The sequence below is a fragment of the Zalophus californianus genome, chromosome 15, assembly GCF_009762305.2.
Source record: "Zalophus californianus isolate mZalCal1 chromosome 15, mZalCal1.pri.v2, whole genome shotgun sequence".
NCBI lineage: Eukaryota > Metazoa > Chordata > Mammalia > Carnivora > Otariidae > Zalophus > Zalophus californianus.
This window is the reverse complement of record NC_045609.1, coordinates 88,065,612-88,087,161: the sequence shown is the minus strand read 5'-3', so window position 1 is coordinate 88,087,161 and position 21,550 is coordinate 88,065,612. Positions and strand designations below refer to the sequence as shown.

The 21,550-nt window shown below is 56.5% G+C and overlaps 1 protein-coding gene across 5 annotated transcripts in view; it reads right to left on the bottom strand.

Moving 5' to 3' along the window:
- Window positions 1-21,550, bottom strand: part of INPP5A (inositol polyphosphate-5-phosphatase A) — a 174,174-nt gene that overhangs the window by 122,740 nt on the left and 29,884 nt on the right. The gene's annotated exons all lie outside the window — the stretch shown is intronic.

Below are 21,550 nucleotides of genomic sequence, written 5' to 3'. Positions count from 1 at the left end.
CAAACCGCTCCAGGCAACAGGCAGCACCCAGTGTCCACACCCAGCCCTTCGCCCTGCTCTGTCCCCACAGGGGTCGCGGGGAGGGACCGCCCACCGCCAGGCTGGGGTCAGCCGCAGGATGGCACAACAGGTGCTGGCTGAGGGGAGCCTCTGTCCTCAAGGGACAGGGTTCCATGTGGCCCTCGGGCCGGCTTCCAGGACGAGGCAGGGAGCAGCGGGCCCAGAGGGTGGGCTTCAAGCCCCCAGTGCCCTGGGGAAAGAGCTGTCTCCTGTTTGCAGGTGTCCCTGCTGGGGGTCGCGGACAGCTGGCCTCCAGCCGAGAGGGCAGGTGCCCACCCAGCCCCAACCACGGACAAAGCACTGAGAGGAAGTGTGGGCGAGACTAGGCAGGAAGGCATTCGATGCTCTGTCTGCAGGATGACAGTGCTCTGGAGACCGGGCACAGGACGACGCAGACGCACCGACACCACCGAACCGCACACTCACGATCGTGACAATGACAACCTAACACCATGTGCTTTCACCACAGTTCGGTCTCTGCCCTGAGCCCAGATGCACCCCACGACCCAAAGTCGCAGCATCCCTGGCCGGCTGCCTCTGCCAGGGTCCTGAAACACAAAGTCATGAAGAGAAGGAGCCTGGCTGTGGAAGGACAGCCTGCAGGCCACCGGAGGGGGTCGCTGAGGATGGCCCGACACAGGCGAGGCCCAGGGTCCAGGCAGGTGTGGGGCCTGCTTGCCACCAGGACCAAGCTCAGGGGGCCGGCCCAGGGCCAGCACCTCCCCCCCACTCTCCCAGCAAGCCCCTCAGACCCCACCATCTTCCCTGCAGAGGAGCAAGGAGGAAGCTGCCCCCAAAAGATAAAAACTGGGCAGGCTTGGGCAGAATGAGCAACGAGCACACGGAAAGGTGTAGCGCATCATCTGCCGGCTGGGACAGACGCCACGGCACACCCAGCGGGACTGCTGAAATCAAAAGGGATGACGGTGGTGTGGGGCGGATGTGGAGGAACGGGAGCCCACAGATGCTGCGGAGATGTCCGGTGGTTCCCGAAAGTGCGGAACAGTCTGCACGTGATCGCGTCGACACGCACACAGAATCAGGCACCAGCACTCTCGGGAGGCGCTGGTCGGGGTCGCCAGAAGGTGGAAATGGCCCAAATACCCACCCATGGATGAATGGATGAACAAAGTGTCGTCTATCCACACAAGGACAATTACCGGACCCTAAAAGGGAACAAAGCCCAGATACCTGCTACAACATGGGTGAGACTCAAAAACACGACGCTCCATGAAAGTAGCCAGACACAAAAGGGAAACAACACGTGAGTCCACGTTCGGGACGGCCCACACAGACAGAAAGCAGAGTGCTCAGGGGCACCAGCTTTCCTTGGGGGTGGTGGACTGCAGTGGTGGCCGCACAGCTCCCCCACGGGGAGCGCCGTGCCTCAGGCAGGAGAGGAGCAGCACCGGCCCTGAGCGGCCAACGGAAGGGGACCTCCTGTGCCAGGGCCCGGGAGATGCAGCCGGGAACCAGCAGCCCCTGCCCAAGCCCAGCCCAGGCCTGGCGAGCACAAAAGAGCTGAGGGCAGAGCTGTCCCCTCTGGGGAGGGTGCAGAGGGCACACGAGGGCAACGGCCACCTTTCACAGCCTTGAGACAAAGGAGAAGACCTAGCCGCACAACTCCTGGACCAGGACACAGCTCCCGCCGCTGCTCACGAGGACCCGCCCGGGACGGACGAGAGAACGCCAACGCTACTTTTTTTTCTTCATTTCTAACACGGTTATAATCACTGTACCTTACTTTCATACTTTTAAACTTAGTTTTAAAAGCTTAAACCAGAGACAAACAATGAAAGTGCTCAAGACACAGTGACAACACTTTAAATAACCACTGGTCACTATACTCAACAGTAAGAGGGAATGACAAACAGGGAAAACTATTAGTGGATTATATGAAAGCTGCAAGAAAAGCTGCTACAAATAAGCCAGAAAAAGAGCAACAGTTCAAATGTGCCCCCATTGCGTGCACACGCACACACGCCCACATGTGCACACACACATGCACACAATGCACACGCACACACATGCACACACACCTGCTTGGGAGCCCGGAGGCCCCAGGGCTGGACAGTGCAGATTACAGAACGTGTCCACTGACACAGGGATCAGCAATGTTGAACAGACCCTTCCGTGAGGATAGAAACGTGCTATATTTGCATTAGCCAAATTTGTACTTGAAATGTGGTTGGTGTGACTAAAGAGCTGAATTTCTTTTTTTTTTTTTTAAGATTTTTTAAAAATTTATTTATTTGACAGAGAGACAGCGAGAGCAGGAACACAAGCAGGGGGAGTGGGAGAGGGAGAAGCAGGTTTCCCGCGGAGCAGGGAGCCCGACGCGGGGCTCGATGCCAGGACCCTGGGATCATGACCTGAGCCGAAGGCAGATGCTTAACGACTGAGCCACCCAGGCGCCCCTAAAGAGCTGAATTTCTAATATTACTTAATTTTAAGCAGTCACATAGAGTTGGTGACCACATTACTGAGCAGCAGCTCTACAGAAAAAGAAGGGAAGCTTAAGGCCCCTATAATGAAGTAAACGTAATGTTGACAACAAATGTGGCGAAGACAACACACACAAAAGGGGAGAAACGTCACACCTACCCCGCTTACAGCCATCAATACAAATACCCCAAATTAAAGAATGTAACAGCACATTCAGGATTCACACGCCACAATCGGGTGGACTATTCCACGAATGCACGGAGGGTTCGACATTAGGACAGCTACTGATGGAACTGGCAGTCCTGGTTATGGTTACAGGTAACTGGAAAGGTCAGTCAGGACTCCAATTACAGCTCGAACCACAAAGGCGTGTGAGTCCCACTCCTGTCCTCACACGGACTTCTCTCGGGCCTGCCAGAGAGCTGGAGGGCTGGCAAACCACCACCCCAAGTCCAGAGAGACAGGAGAACACAAGACTTGCGGCCCAGACCTGTTCTCCTGGAGGAGAAGATGCTGGAGCCAAACCCCAGTGGGAAGACACCAATGGTCACTTGATAAACTGCTGCAAGCCGAGTGCAGACGGGTGTGATGAGAAGCTCCTCAGGACCACAGTTTCAAGGAGGGTCCCATGTCTGGGTAGGTTTTTACCTGCAGGTATCTTAGCAGGTACTCACTGTCTAGATCAGAGAAGGATCCCTGGAGAAAAGACCGTCTCCTGGCTCTGGCAGGGGGACGGGAGGAGGAGCCACGGGGAAACACACCCAGGGCGCTATCCACACCAGAAGCCCACCTTGCTGGGGAAGAGACTTTAGCAGCACCTCAGCCCACCCCTGGAAAGGGTGCTTCCCCCCAAGCTGCCTGCCTATCGCATGGAAGGGACAGACGAGGGGGAGCCCCGTGTGGGGGGCACAGTACAGGGACACGGGTGCCCCAATGGTCCGGGACTTAGGCACAGACTGTGGAGCACTCCTTTCCCCCACACCAACAGGGCACTGGTGCAGGGACAGCAGATTCCAGCCCCATAGGGCACGACACAGACCACCGCAGAGGAGTCCTTAGGGAACCCCAAAAATGAACATGAGGACCCCAATACCACAGCTACAGCACACAGTGAACATGGCCCAGAACCTCACCAGATTAACAGAAGGCCTCCTACAACCTCAGCTCCTGTGACCCAACTCTTCAAGTCCAGCTTTCAGCAAGAAATTACAAGGCAGACTAAAAGACAAGGGGAAAATAACAGTGTAAAGACAAAATACATTGGAATCAGACCCAGTTATGACCCAGATTCTGGACCCGTCAGAAAGGGAATTATTCAGAGTAGACTACGGGCTCTGATGGAAATCATGGAGAGCACAAAAGGACAGATGCAGTGCGATGGAAACTCTAAGACAGAATCCAAAAGAAATACTAAACATCAAAACCACTGTGACAAAAATGAAGAAAGCCACTGATGGGTTCATAAACACACTGGACATGGAACAACCAGCGAGCCTGAAGACACATCAACAGAAATCCAAAGCAAAAATGCAGAGAGAAGAACATCCAAGAACCGAGAGACAATCTACCATAATGAGGGCTTCACAAGAAGACAGAAAAGAGTGGAACACACTTGTGAGGTACTAACAGCTGAGAATTTTTTCAAAATTAATGACAAACCCAAACCACAGATACAGGAAGCTGGGAAAACACTCAGTGGCATAAATCCCAGAAAACGTACTTGCGGGCACACAGTATTCAACCTGCAGAACGTCAACAACAAAGAGTGTCTGTGATGAAGGAAGAAACAGGTGTGTACCTAATCCACAAGGAACTGGGACAGGAGTTCTAGAACCTTCTGGACAGCCACGCAAGCAAGAAGAGAGTCACGAGAGATGAGAAGGAAGACCACCAACCCAGGATTCTGCATCCAGCAAAATTATCTCCCCAAAGTTAAGAAGAAATAAAGATGTTCTCAGACAAAACTGAGGAAATTCATCACCAGGAGACCTGCCCTAAAAGTAATGTTTTAAAAAGTTCTTCAGGAGCGCCTGGGTGGTTCAGTTGGCTAAATGACTGCCTTCGGCTCAGGTCATGATCCTGGGGTCCCAGGACTGAGTCCCACATCGGACTCCCTGCTCAGCAGGAGCCTCCCCCTTCTCATGCTCTCTCTCTCTCTCTCTCTCATTCTTTCTCTCCCAAATAAATAAAATCTTAAAAAAAAAAGTTCTTCAGGGAGAAGGAAAATTTATAGGTAAAAACTGCAGATTTGCACAAAGAAACATGGAGAAGTAGTAAATCAAAGTTCTCCAATAAAAGTCTGCAAAACCATTAATGACCCAGTTTTAGTGAACCGGGAAGTGGCTGTCAATTACCGTGGCGTCTGCACGCGCCCCACCCTATGTGCACAGAGAACCCCTCCCCCGGAATGTGGGCGCCTGTGAAAATGATAAGGTGTCACTGCCCCGATCAGGTGACATCAGTGGCAAAGGTAATTAAAGCCCAAGAGGAGCTGATCTTAAGCTAACCAAATGGGGCGTTGTCCTGGGTCGGTCTGGCCTTCTCGGACATCGGGGGCGGCACTTTACAGGAGGCTCTAAAGGTCGCGAATGGAGAGCAGAGGACTTTTACTCTGCTGTGGCCTGCAGAAGCAGCCTGCCCAGCGTCCCACCGCAGCAAGGAAATGACTTGTGCCAAAGTCGGGGGAGCTCAGGAGCGCATCTTGCTCCCGATAAGATTGCGGCCAGGAGGGCCCAGAAGTCCCCCCACAGAAACGAGAGAGACATGGTGCTTGTGCCGAATCACTGAGCTTGCGGGACTCTGCCACACAGTGCAGAAAACTAACACACGTCCTCAGCATTACAAATAGGTGTGGGATGGGCACGACGAAATAAAATAAATGTCACTCTACATGCTTCAGCATTCAGCTTTTGCTGTGGTGTAAGGTCTACGGCGAGGCTCTAATTCAAAAGCGTGCCCTCACTGTGAACCCGCCGTCTGGCGACAGGCTGTTGAAGGTCCGAGTGGCCCTGGTCCCTGAGAGCTACCGTGTGGCTAGTCCGTCTGCTGACCCGCCCGCCTCAAACACCTACCTTTATCAAGTAAGTATTTCCCTCACGTACTCAAATAAATGGCTCTAAACATTTCCTTAATTCACTGGTTTTCTGGTGTTTTTTTAACTCAACAATAGATTTGGGTTTATATTTATCCTTCTTGCGTTACTTCAGTTTATGACACAGTTGTAGTATGTCTTTCTGATGAAATGTCTACTTTTATTATTTCTTGTTCAGGAGCAACGGCTTTGCACGTCACAGAACATGTGTTAGGCACACACACTCACGCCTTGCCCTGGAGCCCATCCCTGTCCCGTGGGGAAACGCCGGGCGCACCTGCCAAGCTCAAAAACGGGGCGAAGACCCTACACCATGGAGACGAGAGCGAGAACGGCGAGAGGGCTCACCACCAGGAAGCTGCAGGAGACGTGACAGCACGTGGGAAGCACAAGGGTCAGTGACAAAACTAAAAGAAACATAAAAGAATTTAGGAAAAAGAGCAGGATGTAAGATTACGATACGGCATTGACAGCTGTCATAAACAGGAACCACCACCAAATGCTGAGAAAGAAAATCCCATTTACACCAGCGACAGTAAACAAAGATAAAAGTCAGGAATACATTTTTAAGTGTGGAAATTCTGCCCAAGAAACTGAGCAGGACCGCTCTGGCAGAGGCAACCCTGGGCCGAGTCTGAGGGACAACACCCTGGCCCTCAGGGACGACGGCCCCGCGCCACGCACCGCTGGGCACAGGCCGCCCTGCACACCAGCCGGCGAGGCCCCACGGCCCAAACTCCGCACGCCAACTCCAAAGTTCACAGGGCCAAACTATGACTCAGAGTCCAAACACCATTGCTAAGGAGGACAACACATTCTGCCGCGGTTGGGACCATGCGCAGAATGGAAGGACAGATGTCAGATGGACTGAGAACACGTGCCCAGTCAGCCATACACGAAGAGCTGATCTTCCTAATACTGAAGAAGTCTTAAAAGATGTGATACAAAAATGAGCAAGAGACCCAAACAGAGGAATCCAGAAAAGATCTCCAAGTTTGCTGACATGTTTGAGAAGATGTTCACCTTCTTTCCAGACCAGAGCCTGCCAGCCGGGCGTCCTGGGTGGAGCAGGGAGCGCCGGCACTCCGTGTGGTGTCCTTGCCCAGCACGCCTGGCCCACACCCAGCAGGACACACACGCTCCGATGGAGGAGCACCCTATAGGCAAGTGGTCTCAGCGCACCACTGAGTCAGCGCCTAGAACCACACACCAAAGAACCATGATCTCCAGCTTAGCTGTGCCCCCGAATACGTGCTGGAGAAAAGCAAAATTTGGTGACAGAGGCCCTTGGAGGCAACTGGGTGCCGTGCCTGCAGAAGGAACGCAGACCCCTTCGTTTCCAGGAGAAACGGCCCCAGTGAGAGGGGCACGTGCTTGGATGGGAAACCGTCCCACTTTGTGACATCTTTACAACCATCATGATGCTCGCAATTACCTCCTAAGGGCCCCCCCTCCCCTGCCACTGGCCCTGCCCCGGGAGGCCCTGGGCAGGATGCAAGCAGGGAGCAGAGGGCAGCCCGGGGCTGTGGCCCCAGGTCCCCGGCAACAGCCTGGCCTCTCAGCAAACACACTGTTGTTCACCCGTCTCTGCATCCTGCAGGGGCCATCCCGACAGACGCTGTGGCAGTCGCCCCCCAAGGGTGGTAGCGTGGCCAGCCCGGAGAACAGCACTGGTCCTGCGGGCTCACCCCGCCGACACTGGCCAGCAGTCCCAGAGTCCGAGCCACTGCACATCCTGGCGTCCCTCCGGCTGAAGTCTGCCCCGCTGGCTGCCTGCACACCCAGGCTCTCCACCACCAGTCCCAGCTGCAACCCCAGCTGCAACCCCCTGCCCCGAGTGCTCCCCGCTCCTTCCCCTGTGACCCCAGTCATCTCCGGACCAGCTACAGGGAAGGCTCTCAGCTCAGAGTGCAGCACAGCAAACCTGGCAGGCATAGGGGGCCCCGGGATCCAAACCCCGGCTCCCCTCACAGAGGGCAAGGCCCGGCCCCTCCAGCCCAGGGCGCTGGCAGGAATGGAGATGCACAGCACGTGCACCCAGCTCCGGGAGTCCCCGCCCCACAGCACGCCTTCCTGGCGACAAGCACCAGAGGTCCCTGAGCCCACACAATGCCTGTCAGCCACCCCAGGAGTGTCCAAACCTCAAAGGCCTTTCTCAATTCAGAGATCCTGCAAAGTGAAAAATATACTTCTCAGAATCCATGAAATGAGGCAAAAATGTACATGTTCAAATCCATGAAACACAAGGAAAATGTACTTCTTAACATCCATAAAGTAGAGTAAACACGCACATTACTGCAGAATGTGTGGTGCGTGGGGCACTGAGAGAACTGCGTGGTGGCCCGTGTGCTGTCCATCCCCCCTCGGACTTGGGTCTCAGCCCTCGGGGAGGCTGCAGGTGCCCCGACGTGGACGACTAGGCGACAGCCACTCTCCCCCACCCCATGACACCACAGGTGCACCTGTCTGCCCAGGGAGGGCAGGGAGCGCCAACCCTGTCCAGTCTTGGCTGTACTCTCCCGGCTGAGACCAGCTTGTAAAGAAGGGACACAGGGACCCCTCCCCCCATCTCTCTCTCTCTCTGTGTCTCTCTGTCTCTGCCTCTCTCTTGCTCATGTCCTCATTGCCTGACCCTTGTAGGCAGCAAACACAGCAGGTGCTCATGCTCACACTGACTAAGCCCAGATGTATCGCTAAAACCTGTAGACACATCTGAAAGGAGGACCTCCTTAGGAAGGAAGCCAAGGCCTGGGCTGCGCAGAAAGCAGAAGCAACCATCACAGGCGGGAGAGCCCCACCCACTGTGAGGCCAGAGGATGGACAGGGAGCAGCCCCCTGCAGGGCTCACCTGGGGCGGGAGGGCAGGGCCATCGGGACAGACCTTCCAGGGAAAGGATGAGCACAGCAGCAGGACACTGGGAAGCTCGCCCCATTCTGAGCTCCACGCCCACCTCCTGAACCCCGTCCAGCGGGTGGTGTCCATACTGCCGGCTGGTTCGTGTGGCTCTGGCACGGTTACTCCAGCAGGACTGGGCTCAGGGCAGGCGAGAGCTCAAAGCCGCCTTGACCCGTGGCAGTCCTGCAGGCAGCATCTCCCACCAGCTAGCATGAACCTGGCCAGTGGTGGCCACAGCACCAGTGTCCCCAGACTGCGTATGCCAGCCCAGAAACTCAGTTTTCTCAAATACTTCCTTAAAACTTTCCAATACGAGTCATTTAAGACAAACAGGGCTCCTGAAGCCTGTGCACACAGCGGGCCACGGCCTCCCGGGGACGCACCCATGGGGTGGGCTCTGGTCCACACTGCCCGATTCCCCGGGAAATCCTGCCCCACGCCACACGCTTATCCCTGAAGAAAACCGTTTCCTTTCACAAGAAAGGAAATCTTGTCTATGCATTCATAAATACCCTGAGGCTAAAAATAGTTTGGTAAAAGGAAGCAACGGTGGGCCTTCCCCCAGTGAGGAGTGCACACAGCGCGGGGCGGGGCGGTTAGGGACGTCCTGGAGAGGAGCAAGGACAAGGGCCGCCCGTGGCCTGCACGCAGCAGGGCCCAAGCCTCCTCTCGGGACACGGTTCCTTCCACTAAGGCTGACCGAGCAGGAGCGTCCACAGGAAAGTGGGATGGAAACAGCAAGAGGTGTTCCCATGGAGGACAACCCAGAAATACTCCCTCTCCAAGTAAACAACAGCCAGCTCGAGTCTCTGCGAGTCATGCTGAGCTGCTCACAAACACGTGTGCCCTCGAACCTTACTCCACTGGGAACAAGAGCTTGATGAATTTTACCACAAAATAAACATTTCCCCTCAAGGGTGGCCTGGAACATAATATATTCAAAATGACAACTCTCAGTCACTCAGGATCAAATTTTAAGAAATAAAGCAGGTTTAATTTGGAATAATGGTCTATACAAATTGAAAGGACCTGCCTCGTGGGCACCTGCCATGCAGGCCAGCCGTCGGGGCTGAGACCATTTCTCAGCAGGGACGTGCGCAGCTGGGCCTGCCCACCAGATGCAGAACAAGAGGGCCAGCGGGAGACCGTGAGGCAGTGTGACATGTCAGCATGGGAACGTGCCTGGCCCCGGCCCCAGCACGCCCGCCCGTGGACGAGGGCTCCCCTCCCCCGCTGCACTCCTCCCCCATCGGGCCTCTGGTCGGAATGCCCCGCAGGTGGGCGCTGAGGAGGGGTGGGGCCCTCGCCCCACAGTCCGCACCCCTCCGCCAGGCCCTGGTCCTGCTGCCCCCACACCGGGGCCTCGGCGGGCAGAGGACTCAGACACCGACCTCCACCACCCTCCCCGTCCCTCCTCTACCACCAGCAGCCCACGTACCACGTTGTTCAAGGGGCTTCTGTGTTCTCTTTTCCAACTAGGTTTACAAAGACCAAGAAGTGAAGAACGTTAAGGTGCCCACGGCCCCCCTGATGTCACACCTGCAGGCTGAAGGCAAACCTGTGTGAGGCCACGGAGCGGGGCGGGGCTGGGGAGGGAAAAGGGGTAAAGCTGGGCACACCCCGGGTTTGCAGATGGTGAAATCTAAACCTCCAAGTTCAAGCTGCGCATGTGTGTTTGGAAACACGAGAGGAGAGCACGGGTGGGGAGGGTCTGGCGGCGTCCGGCGGGGACAAGCACCTCTCCAGCCAGTCCGCAAGGACACGGCTTTTCAACGGTGAACCAGACTCACTGCAGACATTGTGGGAAATTCAGCACCCGAAGCAGAAGGTACAGTTACAGCCTCCAATGCCGTCAGTGGGGTTCCCGTGCCCCGTCGCCAACCCCCCAACGACTATGTGGTCGCCGTCACCTGCCCTGCAGCACGTCAGTCAGACAGCCTGCAAAGCGCCCCATGACAAGTTACAGAGCCGGGGGCACCACACCCCCACGTCCCCCACGAGCAGGTGAGCGCAGCAGCCCAGCAGTGGACCAGGAGCCCCGCATGCGCTCCTCACAAAAAGCTGAGCACATGCCCCCATTTCCCTCTACGAGGGCACGTACCTCTGCTGCAGGAGAAACCCAAAAGCAGTAACTGAGAGTCAGAAATGCTGCTTCTTCCCATGGAGGGTCGAGAAGGCGGAACACAGGCCTCTCGGCGCACTTTCCTCTGCCCAGTTCCCAAATGCCATGGTCGATTCTGACTCGCTACGTGACAGGGTGTCCACACTCCCATATGTCATCATTCATCCACACACAGAAGTGTGGGTTTCAGGTTCACGTGGCCCGTTCTCTACTGTGACCCCCATGGAAGGGCGCAGTCCCCCAGGGCCGTGAAGAGGGGACCACAGCGCCGCCTCCCCGTCTCCCCACTCACGCAGCTGGGGAGAGGTGTCCTCAAAGACAGAGCCAAACTCCATGCAGGTCTTGGTGGGTAAACATCAGCTGTGGAGGGGACAAGAATTCCCAGGAGGAAAAAAATGACATAAATGCAGAGTTCGGGGGAGAACAGCAGTGTGGTATCTGAAGAACACAGACACAGCCCGAGGTGCATGAAAAAGTGACAGAGAGACATGTCCCCACTCAGGTCAGAGCCAGGTGCCCAAGTGAGTGCCCCTCCTGACCACACGGGGGGGTTGGGGCGGGTCACAGGCTGAACCTCAAGCAGAAGTGCAGGCGGCAAGCGATGAAGAAAATCAACAAAAGTAAAAGCTGGCTCTTTAACAAATTGAGAAAACTGATAAGCCCCCAGGTAGAATGATCCTGAAAAAACGGACACAAGTGACCAATATCAGGAACCAAAGAAAGTTATGAACACAGGCCCGACTGTGGACACATGGGTCCCGGGGACCCCGCCAGCCGTGTCACAGGCCACAGATCAATATGGGAAATCTCATGTGCATGTCTGTACGACAACAGACACGTGGAAAGTGAAATGCTTAAAAATACTACTTACAACTGCACAAAGAACACAAATGACGTAGGAATACACTTAACAAAAGACACGGGCCTCTAGGCTGACACCACCAAACGGTGCTGAGATGAAGAGCTAAGTAAATGCAGGCACCCGCGGTCTTTGCAAGCAGGAGACCCAGCCCCGCCAGGACATCAGCTCTCTCCGCTCACCCTCGGGTCCCCTGCAGCCCCGCCGCAACTGCAGCAGGCTTTCCGCAGGACTGACCAATGGCCCGGGAAACCTGTGCAGACACGCAACCAGCCGAGGATGCCCAAGGCAGGGTGAAGACTGAGGCCAAGGCCAGGCCCCACTAAAAGCCATCACGACCAAGGAGGTGGTCCTGGACTTACAACCAATGAACACATCAGCACAACGAACAGAGTCTGGAAAGTGACGCACACTTGCACGACGATTCACCACAACAACCGTCGCCGCGACCCACTGGCGGTGGGAGGGCAGATGCCCACAGGGAAAAACACACCCCCACCGCTACCTTGCAATGAACGAAAAACCTAAAGATAATACATAAAACCATACAGCTGAAGGAAGCAAAGAGAAGAATGTCCTCACAAATTGGAGGGAGGCAGATTTCTTAGGGCACAGAGAGCAATAATCATAAAAAAAAAAAAATCACAACTGAAAACTGCTGATCAGTGAAATCACCACTAAGAAAATGAAATGGCAATAAGCCAGTCCATAAAACAGGTATCTGACAAAGGACTGCTCCAGGATATACAAAGTTCTTACGACTCAAACAATTCAATAAAAAATAGACAAAGGATAGGAACAGATTAACTGTACCAAAAAAAGACATGCAAATGGCCAAGAAGAACTTCTTGAAAGCAGCCCAACATCGTCAGTCATCAAGGAGACGCACGTTAGAAGAGCAGTGAGACACCACCGCATGCCCACCAGCATGGCCCACATTTACAAGACCCGTTTTAAACCCTGACCTCCATCAGTGGTGAGGAGCCCCAGAGGTTCCGGACACTGGTGGTGGGTCATAAGACAGTGTGCATCGCTTTGGAAAACGTCCCACCCGTGACCCACGAATTCCACTCCCGGGTGGAATTACCCAAGAGAAATAGAAACATGTCCACACACAGATTTGCACAAGAATGTTCATGAGCCTCTGCTCATAACAATCAAAATGTGGAAAGAGCCCAGTGTGTGTGCCGGCGGGAGAAGAGCTAGACAACCCAAGGTACGGCCAGAAACACGTACGAGGAACAGTCCCCGGCGACAAAAAGGAGCAAACTGGTGCTGGCAACAAGACCCATCTCCAAACCCCCAGGACAGATGGACACAACGGAGCAGAGCTGTTGGGACCCACTGGCAGGATGCCCCTGGATGGCTAACCTGAGCTAGAGGGAAACGGGGCCTGGCTCCCTGGCGGGGAAGATTCTGGGGCAACAGTCACATCCTGCACTTTGATAAAGGTTTGGGTTAAACGTAAGCACTTGTCAAAACTCAGCAAATGTACATTTAAACTTGTACACTTCACCGCATGTAAATGTTCTATCAAAAGAAAAATCCACAGCCATATCTGGCTAATGACACTCCTACTGGGGTATTTGGGGGAAGCGGACTGGCGTGGGTAATTTACTCGGAAGTGCGTGAGGGAAAAGAATGATCAATGGACGGAAAGACAGATCAGTGTCCTAAAACAAGTGCAGGAGAACGTTCATGACAGAACCCAGGTGCTTGATACACAGTATTAGCGGAAAAATTCTTTCAACTTTATTGTATGCTGGAAATTTTGTAATAAATGTTGGGAAGGAGTTTAAAAATAAACAAGAAAGGCCTGAGGTTGACGGTCTGTGAGGCCCTTTTGGTGACTTTTTCCACAAAGTGCAGCCAGCTCTAGGAGGCAACAGGTTTTGCGTTTCTCTTCCTCAAACAGAATCCACTGCACGCTGCCCTGACTCGCCTCTCACACCCACCAGTGCAGCCCGTGAGCCTCAGGAAGAACTGATCCAGCCCAACCCGGAGCCGCCAGTGAGACCCGCCAGCAGGAGACCGTGGCCAGGGGTAGGGTCTCTGCAGCAGGGGACCCTTCCCCGCAGCCCGTGCTGGGACAGAGGGAGCTGCCCCCGTCACCCTGGACAGCTGGAGGGTGTCCACGAGGGAGACCACGGAAAGTCATAGTCATGAAGCAGTCGAGCCCCAAACATCCTTCCGCCAACAATCAGACATGCTAATTCTGAGTCTCATTTTTTTAAATCTTAAAATTCAAGTCCAAAATAACAAGTCTAAAAATAGGGCCCCTGTAAAATAAACACATGTGAAATTCTTCCGGCTCCTTCCCTTTTCACTGTGGCAACCATGACAGGGCCACACCCCGGGCAGCGCCAAGTGTCACCTCCCCACCGAGGCTCGCAGGGTCCCTGTGCTGCAGGAGAGGGGCGGGGCCAGGCGCTGGCGATATGTGCATGGCCCCCAGCTGCGGGCAAGCCCGACTCTCGCCCAGAACCACTCCCGGAGCCCCATGCGTCCCATCTGGGCATGACAGGCTGCAACAGGGAGGCAGAACAGGGGGCTCACGTGCTGCAAACGCCCTGGCTGGCGAGCAGATGGGCAGTACACAGACAGCATTTCCCGGGGCACAAACCCTCCTTCCCCACATGCCAGGCACACACCACAAGCACCGGCCCCTCCATCCGCACCTCACTGAGTCGGGGGCCCAGAGCGCCCCGCCCTGGGCCGTGGGCAACTTCCTGCCGGCCTCCAGCCACGCTCACAAGCACAAAAAGCACGGAGCTGCTGAGGAGCCGTCGTGGCCCCGGGGGATGGAGAGGGACAGGAGCGAGGCACACGCAGACCCGCACAGTGCGTGTCCCGTCCCCCTGCACCTGGGCTGCTCTCAGACCAGCTCCAAGCCCTCCGGGGCCTCGGACACCCTGGGCCCGGGCTGGGGAGTTGGAAGCATGAACACAGGGTTCACAGGAGTACAGGGCCACTGGCAGCCATGCCTGTAGGGCACGGGGTCATGGGGTCACTCTGCCTGGCCTGCAGGGCACAGGATCGCTGGCACTGGGCCTAGAGGCCGTGGGGTCACTGACACCTGCCTGGCCAGGCTGTAGCAGGGCATGAGCTGGGGGCCACAGATCAGATGCACAGGGATGGCACGGCCCCCACCCTCCAGACAGCCCTGCAGGGGACACCTGCTCCAACGGGCTAGAGGAACTGCAGTAAAGAACGTGTGGGCGCACGGAGAAGTGCGCTGGGCCTTTCACGGAGTGCAGTGACATGGGTCACGCAGGGCGGCACCACGCTGAGCAAGCCCCACCTGCCCCCAGAGGTGGAAGCTTCCCAGACACAGTGAGAAATGCTGAAGGCTGTGGAAACGTGACCCCACACTGGACGGGCGGCAGGCCACAGAGAAGCCCAGAGCAACTTCCTGCAATGAAGCTGTCACTCAAGACCAGGAAACTCGTTCCCACCCTGCTTGTGGCACGAGTCTGGACACCATGTCCCACAAGGCTGTGGCCTCCCTGGTGTCCATCAGGAAAGGATCCCAGGAGTGCAGCCCCTGCGGGCACGCAGCTCTAACAGAGGCCACGGAAACAAATCCACCAAATGTGGAAGCGCTTCTGTGCTTAGACACCGAGGTGGTGCAGAGCGGCCCCGGCACCCTTTAACACAGTGGGACTGGAGAACCTCTTGAGGGCAGGTGGCTAGGAAGACAGTCATGCAGACTATGAAGTCTGCCTCCTCCACCTCACACACACAGAGGATTCTGGAAGCCAACCCAGGGCAACCCAGAGCCTAGGGCACCCACAGCCCGGAGAGCACAGGGCCAGGAGAGGTCACCTGGGCAGTCCTCAGGGGCCACAGGGGCACTCTTCCCAGAGAGCACAGGCTCAAGTCGTCTGACCTGCATTTGGGGCACCTGCTTCCACGCCTTCCTCCACCCGCTCCTCCCATCCAGGCCCCCCTCCCACTCCATCCCTACATCCCCACGGCTTCCACGGGGCTCACCCTGCTGGAGCCACTTTCCAATGAGGGAACGTGCACCATGACCTGACTTCCCTGCAGGCGCTCCCCCGTCAGGGGCACTGACAGCCCCCAGCTGCCCCCTCAGACCCCGAGGGCTGCCCCACCACCCCTCCGTCACCAGCCACATCTGCAGTGCGTCCTCCTGCAGAGGCCACTGCCAGGGGAGCCCCAAGCAGCGGCTCACACCTGCCTGAGGGGGCAAGCCCTGCGACCGGCTCCCGGTCCCCAGGAAGAAACAGGTATGAGGACAAGCGGCTGGACCAAGGTCACACAGACAGGAAGAGATGGCTGCATCACACCGTGGCCATCCTGCACCAGACCACTTCCCCCACCGCCTGCCACCCCCCAGCCCCCGTGCACCCCGGTGACAGGCCTCACCCCTCCACACAGTCTCCCAGGTGTCAGTCACACCCAGCCCCTCCCCCCAGCCAAGGGTCACATGGACAAGCAGCTGAAGTGCTCCCCGTGTGCACGTGTGCTGTTGTAAGGCTTTTGTTCACACTACAAACACCCCCATAGACACATGAAGCTCCACAGCCATGTCTTGCTCCTGAGGGGGCTGTAGCAGTGGCGACCAATTCTGGTCGTGTGCAGGGCCATGTGTCACAGTGTCAGAAACAGGCACAACATGAGGGTCTTGTCTGCCTTCACTGATGTGGGATCACAGTCAGGAGACATGTGTGAGGTACAACCCTTGTCTTAATATTTCAGGGTCAGAACCCTGGTTTTCTTCTTTACATTCAAGTTCAACACTGAGCCCAGTCTCAAAACACTCTGAGTGAGGCCAAACTGCGGACATCTGGCCAATATGCTCACAGCTAAACTAACCCAGAAACCTCACAGTCACTGCTCCTCGGAGCGCGACCTGAGTGCAGCCACTGTGCCCCTCAAGGACAGGGAGCCCAGGCTTCTCTCTGAAATCGGGAGCAACGTGGCTGGTACGAGACACAGAGGTGACACAGGAGGACACAGAGTGCTGCCCAGCATCCAGACGTGCTCAGAAAACCACCACTGCCCCTGCCTGCAGATGCAGGACCATCTCCAAGACAGAAATGGCTGTCTATGCCTTTTCCTGCCCGTCTGGCCACAGCCGCTCAGCCCCACGGCACCCCCTTGGGTCCCTGCCCCAGAGATGTCACTACCCCCAGTTCCAGCCCCGAGGCCAGTCCCCCGGTCAGATGCACTCTTCCCACAGAAACGCAGGCTTCCCCTGGTCACCTCCACCCCGGGGCTCGGGCCCCAGATAAACATGTGATGTGCAAAGTCACTGACCCAGAGAAAACACTGGCTGGAAGTCAGGCTCCCAGCACCTCCCGGACCCCACGTCCCACATAAATTTCATCTTAGATGCCAAGTATGAATGACGCAAGCTAGCTTGCAGGAAGACCAGGGGGCTGTAGCAGTGGCGGACTCCAGGGCCATCGTGGGCAGGGGGCCCACAGAGCTGGTCACTCCAGCGTCTCTCCAGGCGCAGCGGCCCTGCCTGGAACGCCCTCATACCTTCCAGCTTGCTGCTTTGCTCCTGCCTCGGCCAGAACCCCCCCACACACACACTTCAATGCCCTCCCAGACCCTGAGGACCCCTCCCACGTCCCAGAGCCCCCCAGGGTCAGCAGCACATGTGACAGAGTCTCTCCCCCAACTGCAGATCCGGGCCCACTGCTGAGCTCAGGTCCCTTTGGCGGGTTGTGGGCAGAAGAGAACAGCCACAGGAGAGCCCAGCCCAACAGCATGGAGAGACTCAGGTGCCAGCCATGGGTGGCAAGCCGGGCCTACCTCAGGCCTCAGGACAGAACCCACACTTTCAGAGCGTGTGCTCCCACTGGCGCTGGTGAGACATGATTCATGGAGAGGTCTACTTAGTTTAGAAGGCAAACACTTAATGCTGAGAAATAACCCATACAAGTTTGTATTCCAGGATAATCTAGAATACGCTAACATGCACACTGCCCATCGAGTGAAAAGGTAAACATCTGCATCATGTGCAGCTTAGACCCTTGGAGCAGGGAGAGGGACAGAGGGGCAGGGGAATGTTGTCCCAGCCTGGACCCTCCCCAGCCAGCGAGGCCTTGGAGGGCCGCCCAAAGCAGGGGGACTGAAGCAAGTGTTCTCTCCCTCTTTCCATCCAGGGCTGGGTCCCAGAGCCCAAGGGCACTGTCCATACTTACACATCACCCCATTCTGAACCTACCCTTCACCCTGCAAATACAGCCGAACTTATACACCTGGGGTCCCATCACTGGATAGCACAGGACAAGTGCCGGTCCTCACGGGGAGGGGACTGGACCCTGGGCACCCCGCCTCGGCCCTGCAGCCTGATGCTTCAAGCACCTCAGCTATGCACACAGCCTCTGCCGACATGGCCAAGCATGTGCAGAGAACAGAACCTGGGGGGGCGGGGCAGCAGCTTGGGAGCACTGTGCACCTGCGGTGCGGGGGGACCTGGGGTGGGCAGCATGGAGAAATCACTTCCCGAGAAAGTACGGCGGTACAGGAACAGAAGGGTGCACGGGTTCTCAAAGTCACAAGGACCAAACAGCAGGCACGGCAGAGGGCTCCTCAGCAGCAGGTACGAGGAGCAAGCAACTGAACAAGAGAGAAGCCAGAGAGGGGCAACATTGTGGGGTCCTCCGAACCCCCGACCACCCAGGGCCGCGGCCACAACCACACGGAAGCTCAAGGCATGGGTGAGGCTGGCCGGAAAGGCTGCCCCAGGGGCCAACAGCAGAGGCGCCCCATGAGCCAACTATTTAAGTTCAATGCTTGATTCCTTCTCGCCAATGTAAACATGGCTTACAGAATTTCAAATAAACGGATTTCTACCAGGAAAGAGCCAAGAAGTAAATACACTCAAGTGCTTGCGGTCTGGTTAGGGGAGTGGGGGACGCTGCTCTTCTCCCCTTTCACTGGTTTCCAAGTGATTGTGGGTGTGGTTAGACGGTTGGTTACTAATTTTACAACTTCTAGCCCGACTGACGCTCTCCTGTGGGCGACAGTCCGCCGGGCATGCCCCTTCCTGTGGGTTCCATCGCTGCCCCGGCTGTGGGACCCCTCCCCCACCCACTTTGAGCAGAGTGAGCTCGTGGGGATGAGAACCTGACCTGGGACGAGGCCACCCCACTGTTAGGTCCGGGGCCATGCACATGTCGGGTAAAAAGTACCAACATTCAGGTGGAACGCAGGTGCTGTCCTAACGCCACAGTCGGGGGGGGTCCGGGCACCCCCAGAGATATGCAAACAGAGAGACCACTAGAGAAAAGCACAAGTGTTTATATGACACACAGAGAATCCAAACAGCCGGCCAGGAGCCTGGAACCTGACCTCTGCCAGGACCTTACCCTCCACTTCGTGGTCCCAAAGTCAGCATTAAATGTGTCTAAGGGGCTTTTAAAACTCCAGGGTCCAGAAGCACTCCCACGCACATGCCCCAAGGAGCTTCCTGTCACGCTGCAGACAACGTCGGTCCCTCTCTGAGGCCTCTGAACGCCTGACGGTAGGGGTAGGCTCTGGAAGCACACACACTTCCTATTTTCCGTTCAGCGGTAAGCCTTCTGGTCCCGGAAAATCAGTGTCCCCTCTACTTTGTGTCACCGCGTCCGTCCACAAGGCTGTTCCCTTTCCCAGAGCTTTGGGTAGCATTGCCCAGAAGCCCCCATACAGTCCCTTTCATGGGCTCCTTAAGTAAAATAAGAGGGAAAGACAGCCTCCCTACGCCTCCACTCACTTGCCCCCTAGTCTCAGCACATCAGCAAAGACAACCACCATCCTCATGGGGCTCATACAACGTCTACCGCGACATCTCCATAAACCTGAGTCTCTGCAAAAAGCAGCCATATACAAAATTAGTTCTGCTGACGTTTCTTCATTCCCATTCTGGAAACGACTCCTTCTGGACCATTCGGCCCTCGGGGGCACAGGACCCAGACCCCAGCTCCCAGCACACAGACGGCCGAGGGCCAGGCATGCGGTTGGCCTGGGCTCCCACAGGGCTCGGCCTTCCCACAACCCGGTTTCCTCCAAGTCCATCCCAGCTGCAAGGACAACCAACAGAAGCTGGAAGGTGCACGTAAGCGATTTGTGTGACCAGAGAACAAGGAGCCACATCGGAAATACTCTGTAAGAGCCACAGACAAACCACAAAGAGCAAACAAAAGGCAACCCCCCAGGACCCTGCAGGCTTGAGACAAGCGGTTCTGGGTGCCCCTAACACCATCCCCTGCTCACGCAGCACCACCCTGCACCCGGTGGCCCTCTGCCACGGCCCAAACACCTCAGCTTCCTCCAAGATGCAGATGAACCGCAGGGAAAACCTCTCAGTCCACATGTGAGCAGACACTCCACATCACCCTGACCCCACGCCAGAAAGGTCTCACCAGCTGAGAAAGACACTTAGAATATTCTGACGGACACGTCCCTGGACCAAGGGCATTTTCCATCAGTAATTCTCTCCATCAGAAGATTTCAGCCTCGAGGCACCCGGGTCGAGGCGCCTGGGCCAGTGCACCTAGGTTTGGCGTACCTGTGGGTTTCCAGAGCCCTTGTTCCTCAGATGGATCCTGTCATTCTCTGTGCTTGACTTTGCTCAACTGGCACTTCTGGTGTCAAATGAGGGGTTTCCAATTCCCATCTGTGACTCCACGTTGGATCTAGGGATCCTGCCTCGAGCTCCTACTCCCCAGGCCTTGCAGCCTTCCTAAGCAGGGAGGCACAGAAAAGGGCATCAGAGCCCCATGACCTTGCCAGCCCAGGCTGCCCAGTTCCCGGGGGACACAGCCGGAGAGGGACGGAGAAGTATCTCTGGGAGCCCCAGCAGTGCGAGGGAGAGCCACACCATGTGCAGCTCCAGCCCCAAAGGAACCCCACACTCAGTAGTAAGGAAGGACCCAGAGCCCAGAGCTGGGCTCGAACCTCAGCCCCCTCACCATCCACATGATCCTGTGTGGAAATGGGATCGACACCACACACGCTCTCCAGGGCTCCTGGGAGTACCGGATGCTCAATACACACAAATTTCTCAAAGTACGCACCACCCCTCGGCTGTTTTTCATTGAGTTAGCGAAGCTCCCTGACAGCTCTGCTTAGGTCCACACTGGTGACAGTCTCATGACCGCCGGTCCCACTCACAACCACACGCGGTGGCAGTGGGTAGGAAGCAGGCCACCAGCAGGCGACCAGGGGGCAAGCACCCAGATAGCCAGTGATGGGGGGTGCTGGCCAGGCAGGCCTCCTCTCCCTTCCCCTCCACACACACCTTCAGACCCACTGGGCAGTGGCCCCAGTCCCCAGCGTCTGCTGCCCACCCTCACCATCTCTCCCTCACCTCACCCCACTGCCCCCCTGCACTCCCGGGGCCTGAGCCCACAGCAGGCAGGCTGAGCGGGTGCGTGGCCTGACCTGAACAGGCCAGAGTCCCCCACATGGTGGTATCTGTTCTCCGCTCCTTGGCCAGCCCAGCTAGGACAGCAGCTGGAATGCTGACATGCTCCCTCGGCAGTGGGAGATGGCCCAGAGCATACAGGAGGGACTTCCCATCTGCACATGAGGATGTGAGGCCAACAGACACCCCTTGCATCAGGCACAGTGCTGGAGGGTGTCGGCCTCCCGCTGTCCTGATGGCTGAGAAACACCCAGGGTCGGTCAGTCGCCCTGCCCCTCCAGAATCACCCGTGTCCCCAAGCTACGGTTACCGACACTCCCCAACGGTTTAGCAGGCTCCTCGGCTCCATCGATGGTGCACTGGAATCCTTGGAGAAATGGATGCAAGGGTGTTGGTCCTCAGAAACACAAAAATGTGTAACGGAGTGTTAAAAACAAACACCGCAGATGAAGAAGGACTGAAGGCTGTTCCATGTGAGGACAAAGGTGACTCTTCCCAGCAGCACCAGACGGGGGGGGCGTCAGGGCCTGAGAGAAAACCTGAGCGCCTGTCTCTCGCCCGTGGCCTTGGGCGCTGCACAGAAGGCAGGCTAATGGGAAGGAAAACCTTCTGTCCACCTCAAGGGATGCTGCGGCAACATCGTGGGGTCATAGCCAGTATGCCAATGTGTGCTCACCATGGAGGCGATG